Source organism: Corvus brachyrhynchos, unplaced genomic scaffold (assembly GCF_000691975.1).
Source record: "Corvus brachyrhynchos isolate BGI_N302 unplaced genomic scaffold, ASM69197v1 scaffold279, whole genome shotgun sequence".
NCBI lineage: Eukaryota > Metazoa > Chordata > Aves > Passeriformes > Corvidae > Corvus > Corvus brachyrhynchos.
This window is the reverse complement of record NW_008246060.1, coordinates 6,883,529-6,891,692: the sequence shown is the minus strand read 5'-3', so window position 1 is coordinate 6,891,692 and position 8,164 is coordinate 6,883,529.

The window sequence follows — 8,164 nt, the reverse complement described above, 5'->3', positions numbered from 1 at the left end:
TCTACAATTCAAGTGTGATTTCCTGCGGCTCAAAGCTGCAGCAGAATGGCTTCATCCTCCACCAGGCAAAACCTCCACCATGTATTTTGTAGTGCCAGTTCAGTGATATAAGTGAAAAGGATACATGACAGAGTATGAGGCAGAATCTATTGCTCATACTTCAGGATGTAAATCAGTCAAAGATAGCTTCAGGTGAGAAGGAAATCTCTTCTCTATATTTAATGCCTGGCTATAAATTTGAGGCCTCTGACACTCTCTCATGCAGAAATATTGGCTAATGTGTTTTTGGTATATACAAGTGTGCATTTGTCAGTTTGTTCTGCCTACAGTACAGACATTCACAATTTTGATCACAGATGAGGACTCCCCTCTCCTGAGATTTTTTTTCCAAGCGTAGATTCACTTTGAAAGTCTGCAGAGGATGCTGTGCCTGTATTAAATAGCACTCAGGTGCCCATGGAGCAGCGTTCTTCACAATCCAAAATTTCAAAATATTATTTCATAATAAAAACAAATGCATAGTGTACAGTTTTCTGTCTCCTCACAGGCCAGTAACACCATAAATAAGACGAGAAGAATTGTTAATAGCTAAAGTTGAGTTCAGGTCACTTAATACATTTCCTAGGTAGTGCAGCCATGTGCTTAAAACCACCTTTCCTGATTATTTGAAAGAACAGTACTCTGGAGCCCATGTAAGCTATATGCAGAAGCTTGCAGGCCTCCTGAAAGGAACTGCTCTTTCAAGAGGGTGAGAAGCACTGGAAGCCTCTAATTACAGCAGTGCAAACTGTCAGGTCTTGTATAGCAGGCTATATTAGAATGTAGTTTGTGTTGATTTACTTTCAAGCCAAGATAATAACCTCACAGAAAACCAGGTTTTTGCATCAATGAATTAAAAATTCATATGGCTCCAGTGCAGCCTAGATAAGGAGGCACTTGCTCCTTGTACTGCCAGGCACTCAAAACCTGCCCTGGAAAGCTAAGCAAAGGCCATGTATCAGTCATTGCTTATTCCCTGCTCATGCTCCTGCAGGTAACTTGTAAAGAAGATCCAAAGGCTATTTAATTTCCCTGTCCCATAACAGCTTTTTAAGTAGGTATGTGCTTCTGTGATAATTTACTGGTTTAATTATATTATGTGGTTTAGGTGAAAAAGAAAAATAAAAAAATCTTATAAGCATATTTCCCTTTAGTACTCAGCTTTTTTAGGGCTGAGGGACACACAGAAAAACCCCCTAAATTTCACTGGCTTGATCCAGAGCTGTGGGGTGGGTGAACCCAGGCAATCATTAAACACTTTGGCACCACACATGGCACTAGAAATAATTTCCCTCACATGTGAAATTCCTACAGTATGAAGCAAAACAGTGGATTGACTAATGGATAGCATGCTCTGGGAAGCCTCTTTATGATTTCATAGGTGTAGCTTGGCAAGCTGTGCCTCACTCCTTCAGGTTCCTCAGTCAGTGATGGGAGAGGGACAGCTCTACACCAGGCACTGACAGACTGGGTTGGCTTTTACACGGAGATCTTCTGCCCTCTCAGCCCTCGTTCAGCAGTGGGTAGAGCTAAAAAGTGCCTACAGCCTGAGGTGATGTGGCTGCTGCTGAAAGGCTCGAGCCCTTCTGGGATGTGACAACATTTCAGGAGCTGTTGTAGCTGTCCTGCTATGTATGGACACCCCATAACTGCAGCTGCATTCACGGTGTTGTGTAGCTGCAAGGAGAAGGCTAACAATGGGAGGAATGGCTACTTAGTTCATTAACACTGTAGATGTTATTAAAAAAAAATAATCACAACCCAGTTGGCACAGGCTTGCAAGATTTACTAATCAACATGTCAGTTCATTTCCAAATGCCTCGTACACCTCGAGTTATTTTTGTCCAGCTGCTTCCTGCAGATGCAGTTTGAACAGTCAGAAATAAAAGCATATTTCAGTGCACCAGCAGCGTGCTGCTGGCACTCTCCTCTGACTTAGGCAGGTATCTTCCAAAGGCATGTACGTAGGGGTGGGGGAGAGGCAACAGCCAAGGTAGATACAGGGAGATACTCAGCAACTTTTGCTAAAGCTGAGAAAATCATTGCTTGTGGGCCACACACAGCATTGTTTCCTTTGTAAACTGATTTAAGAAAACTTCTAAGATTTGTGCTGAAGATCCTTTATTTGTAACTGTGCAGTGAGGGCTCCATAATCTATATTCAGCTATGATATTCAAGCACGGCTTAACGCTACAGTTGATAGGACTTCTGCAGATGAAAAATTAAGCTTATTCCCACGTGCTAGAACAGCTTCCCTGCATGGGAGACTCCCCTCTAAGTGTGTTTGAGCACAGGAATTGTTCCCTGAGTGTTAAGCCTCAGAGAGGGAAACCCCAACAGATGGGCCTGGGTTTTGTTTCATGGTTGGATTAGGAAGAGAAAAGGTGTGGGTTTACAAATCATAGCAGAGATCAGGATCACAATAAGAAGCTTAAATAATGGGGAATTAAAAAAGAAGATAATGAGATTTTTAAGTCTCATTAAGCCTCACTAAAGATACTTACTACCTGTGATGCTCTAGAGTGAGGCTAAAGGAGCAAATTTTTCAGGCGATTTGGGTTCAACAGCTCCTTGTCAAGCTCTCTCTTGGCTTATGTTGCTACTGCCTGTGCCAGCTGAGCTGGGGAAGGGCTGGGCTCTCTGGCCTCCTCACCTCTGCTGTGCTTGCCAGCATGTACTCAGCCCTCCTAGCACCTCTACTCTCTAGGGCATCACAGACTGATGAATTCCAAGCAAGAATTCTGGGAAATCACTCAAGAGATACCTGCTAACAGCAGAAAGCTCTTGATTGCACTGTTCCTGAGCATACTGCTCAGCTTTCTGGCTGTTTTGCTCGTGTTCTTCTGTATGTTAATGCCCATTTACTGTGGGTGTTATTAGGAGCTGGAGCACAAGTACCAGAGTCTATAATAAACCTGAGGTTCCAGGATACACTTTTGCTAGAGAGGGAACAACAAATGCTTATTTTCTTTTGAAGTAGCTCATCTGAGCTTTTAGCAATCAGAGGGAGACTTCTCTTGGCAAGCACAACAAGGACTCTCACTTTGAATCCCAGGAGAAAGGTGGCTGTGTACAGGAGGCTGTTGATCAGCTGAGTTGTGTGGCTGCTTGCCCACAGACCTGGTTGCTGAGCAGGGGGGTGCTGGAATGCTGGGCTGGCGGGGCTCCTTGACACCCAAGGTATTCCCAGAGTACTTTCCTATCCCTCCTCTCACACACAGGTACCTCAGCCACCTTCTCTCTGATGGAAACCTCCTCTTTGCAAGTTTCTGGAGCCTTTTTTTTTTTACCAGTTGTGGCCCAAGTGGAGATATTTAGGAGTTTTCTGCCTCGAGAGCCGACTTCCACCACCGCAGGCTTGTCTGGGACAAAGCTCATAACAGCACAAAGCCAAGGGTCAGTATATTAAAGCAGAATGCAATAACCCGTTCAGTTGGAGGCAATCTTGATTTCCATATAAATGCAGAAAATTATATTTGAGTGTGCACCTTTCAGGCATATGAAGTGCAACTGGTGAAGTAATTTTTATGTCACTTTGTTTTGATTTAGTTGTTTGATAAATGGTATTCTTTCTGGCATTCTTGCCATCCTGTCTTGCTACACCACTGTTTGAGTGGGGTTAATTTTAATTGGAATTAATGACTATCGATGGCACTTATGCAGGTCATTGGCTAAATCTTAGAAACTTTAATTCCTAGAATCATCAGAGAAGTTTAAAATGCCCTGGACTGCAAAGTAATAATGACCTACAGTTTGGTCTGTGGTTCTGAGCTAAAAAGGGTCTATAACTCTTCCATATATCCCTAGCCTGACCCACAGTTGTACCACAAAACCTGCTTCCAACAAGAGACCTTGTTGGAAATAACACGCTGTCAGAGCTAGATTTTTTGGGTTTGGCTATTTTGCAACCCTACAAATGGCATGATTTGTCCTAAATTCCTTTGCTACGTAGAGGTTCCTGGACATTACATGCACCAACCATCCTGACCTTTTCTCTAGCAAGTTTTATGATAAAGGTTATGCTAAATTTCTGATTTTCCTTTAAATGATTCTCACATTTGGTCATGTATTATTAATAAGTATGGAGTGACATCCTAGAAGATGGTGTATTTACCATCTTACCATATTTTTATTTCTTGTAAATGAAAAAGGAGCACAGATGACAGGTTACCATGCAGGGATAAATGAACTGCATCTCGGAAGGAAAAGTGATAAATTGTAGCGTTATCTAGAATGCAAAGCAGAACCAGCTCTCCCCAGAGGCCATGCTGGCAGGACAGGGCTGCCAAGGCAGTTCTCAGCCTCAACAAATGATTTCCCACTAACAGTTCTTATCTTGTATTAGTGGCTTTTTGTTATCCTGTAAGAGTTTCTCCTCGGTAACAGAAGCAAGCTGACTTTCCATAGATGATGGAAAGTGTGGGGAATGCTGTGGGTGGGCGGGCCCCTGCTCTGCATGCCGAGCAATTGGTCCATCTCTGGAGTAGAGAAGATGCTGCTCTACTGAGATGCTGCCCTCTGTGTTTGTCACTGTGCAGAGCTGAAAGCAAAAAGCAAGATTTCTAGCTAGTGGGGAGTGCTCAGAAAACTTGGAGACTTCGCCTTGCCCCCAGTTAACAGGGTATCAATTCTCCCAGTAAATCTTTTCTTCAGGAGTACCAACAAACATTTTCAACAATATAATATGCTCCTAAGGCTTCTGAGCCACTTCTCTGCTACTCCTTTTCAAACTTCTTTTAAATTCCACTGTTCCTAGTTCAGTTTCTAGTATTTCATGCAAAACAGTCGCATCAACAGTATAATAAATCTTTTCTTATCTCTGAAATTCTTTTCCTATTGCCTTGTTCCCAGAAGATACTGCTGCTGTTGCGACAACTAAATAGATACAACAGCCTTAGAGTTCAATTATGACTCATGGTATGTTAGCTTACTGATATAGTAAACCTAAAAGGGAAAAAAAGAGGAAAAAAAAATAGTTTGCTTTTTCAATATATTTCTTCACATTGTTTGAAGATAAATAACACAAATGGCAGGTAATTATAAATTTTGGGTGGGTTTTTTATCAGAAACCTACTGATATAAAGATAATCTAAGCTTTTCTTTTAATCACTTTTTTTTGTTGTTGAAACGGTGTTGCCATTACTTGTTCTGTTTCCCTCTCCCCTAATACTAGTTACAGAATTTTGTATCCCTGGGAAATCCATAAGTATATAATAGCTTTGATAGTTTCTACTTTACACAGAAATTCAGGTTGTGTTATGGGTCAAGGCTTTCCTTTTGTCAGACTAAAATTATTTTTGGTTTTTTTGTGAAAGAGGATATGGAGAAAATGAAGGCATTTCATTTTCTTGTAAGGAATACAGAGGGAGATACAGAATGTCAAAAGGGACACACTGAATTCCCAGTGCCCAGTGGTAGTGTGGGCACTTGCCTTTATCACTGCATCATCCACTGCAGACAATGAAAGCCAGACTCATTTATAAATCGCTACTACACATATTAAAAAAATCATATAGTGTGCCTTGTCCTCTGCTGAGTATTGCACTTGGTATTTGTCACTGCTGGGTTTTGTTTTTCCTAGGGATGTTCTCTTTTTGCCATGTATCCCAGGACAGAGCTTACACTCAGTACTTTCTTTGTCAACATTTCTAATTCCAGAAGACCCACTAGGAACATATGTGAGAATCATCAGAAAGATCACCAAGGTCTATTCAGACAGAAGAATGAATCACACAAGGTCTCTTCCAAGTTTTCAACTCTTCTGTCAAGCATCAGCATCCCTCCTTTACTTCTCTTGTTAAGAGAGACAGGCAGACCCAGCATGTGTGGCTCTGTTCTGCTCCTCTGGCTCATCTTTCCTGATATTTTCTTGAACCATGAACTGAATTGCAAATAATAGGATTGCCTATATGAAAGGCTGCCTCTTTACATGAGTAGAAGCCATGCATTTGGGCTCTTTGAAAACGGCTCTGTGGCATTTCATATACTTTGTTCTCTGGTCAGAGGTTCAGGATGTTCCATTTCTAAATCTGATTTCCACCTAAAATATAAACGTGTTGCATTGACTGATCATCCGTGGAAGTTTATATGCTTTTAGAGTTAAAAATGATTAATGCTTCTGCTGTGCTTGGCTATGAATCATTATATGATGCCCTGATTTTTCTTTCTAAATCTCTGTAGCTGTAGCAAATAAGGTGTTTAAGGGAGAGAGGGGAGGGAAAAGGGTGGAATATGACCTTCCTGTTAGTTGCACTTCAGATAAAATAATGTTCTTGCAAGAACATGGTTCTGTTTAAGTTTCTGCCTACCCTGTGAACTGTGACAAAGTACAGGCCATCACCTGCACGCTTTTGGAAGTAATTCAAACATAAAAGTCTTGAAAGTTGAAGCAACAGATGAAACTGTCAGGGTTTAAGTTTTAATACAATCCTAATTAACTCCAGTATTACTTCTTCTCAAGGTCAATTAGACAGTTTCAGGGTATTCAAATGATGTATTCCTCTGGGAAACATATTTTTTTCCCACCTAGTGACCAATATTCTTTAAAGAACCTCTGGATCTTTCTTGTCTCCCTTAAATGTGGTGCAGAGGTGGTCCTGCTATGGGACCCTGCTCCTTGCAGTCCTCTCCACCAATCTTCTTTGGCTGTTGCTGGGGAATGAGATTCCTGATGGAGTGCTAAAAAAAATGCATAAAGTTAATAGCAAGTCCCACACTGTGTTCAGAGTTTTGTCTAGACCTCAGGAGCTGATGTTGTCAGTCCTGCGTGCAAGCAACTCTTTCAAATTACTGATTTGGAAACAACAGGGCACGACTCATCCAAGTACAGGCATCTACACTTTACACAAAATGCATTTTCCCAAACAGCCACCCACATGTCACTTGATTCATCTGTGACACTTCATCATCCCCACACTGGAAGGCAGCACCTTTCTGCTGCTCTCTGAGGCTTAGCTCCGGTTTCTGATGGGAGGATACAGTCTGGGAGGGGCAAGGTCCCAGGGGGAGATGCTTCACCTCTGCTGCCAATTTCAATTAGAACAAACAGGAGACCAGAAATTGCTTTCAGAAGGGATTAGGGATTCAAAGAGCTGTGCTGGGCCTGCTCTCAGGGGGCAGATGCCATGCATTTGACTGGCAGGCGTCACACTGAACACGCTGTGTCATCCTAGAAGGCACAGAGCTAGTGGCTCTCATGACACTCTTAAATTCCACTTGCCATATTTCTTCAGTGGGGCAAGGAAGATTTACCATTTGTTGACTTCAGCTCCCAGGGAAAAAATGTTTGTTTTGTCATAAATAGTGAGGCAGAGCAGGAGGAGAGCACATTTTAATTTAACAATTCAAACAAAATTTTAGACAGTCTTTTCCAAGAAGAAGCCTTTCTTTGCTGAGATGTTTAGAATGAAGTTTTCACATGGAAAATACGGAAAATAGTCTGTGAAGTGATGGCTGCCCACTGAAGAGGAAATGGTAGCAGTATTCAGGAGCATGAAACCATTCTGTTCTGATTTGATAATGTCAAACTGTATAGCAGTTTCTGTGCTCTTATCAATGGCTCCCATAGCAAAAGCACTTTCTTCACCTCATGGCAGATGTCTGCTTCTCCTTGGAGAGACAGAGGACTCAAAAGAAGATAGGAAAATAATTTCAAATTCCTTGGTCTGTCTTTTACCTGTAGTCCTTTTCCTTCCCTTTGCAAAGTGATTGCATTTTGTAGCCAACCTCTTTTAGGGAGAACTGTTTTCTCTCAGGCACTCATAATGTTTCCATAGCTCAGATCACCAGGGAATGTAGTCTCACACTACTTGGGGACTAATTGCACAGAATAATTACTGAATCCTCAACCCTCACAACGATTGTTTTAAATAATTCCCACTTTAAACGTTGATTACACATATGCTTCCCAAAAGAATTGTGCAGAGGAAATAATTCTCTGAAACTGTCACTGTTCCTGTCATGTGGCACAGGAAGAAAAGGCTGCGGGATGGGAGTGACAGGAGGCAGCAGGAGAGGTAGGCAGAGTCTGTGTCCCTTCGCTTGGCAGGCCATGGCCCCACCGAGGGACTGGGTCTGAACATGGGTTGGTTTGGCACAGCCAAATGTTCAGCTTTAAAGCAGGAAT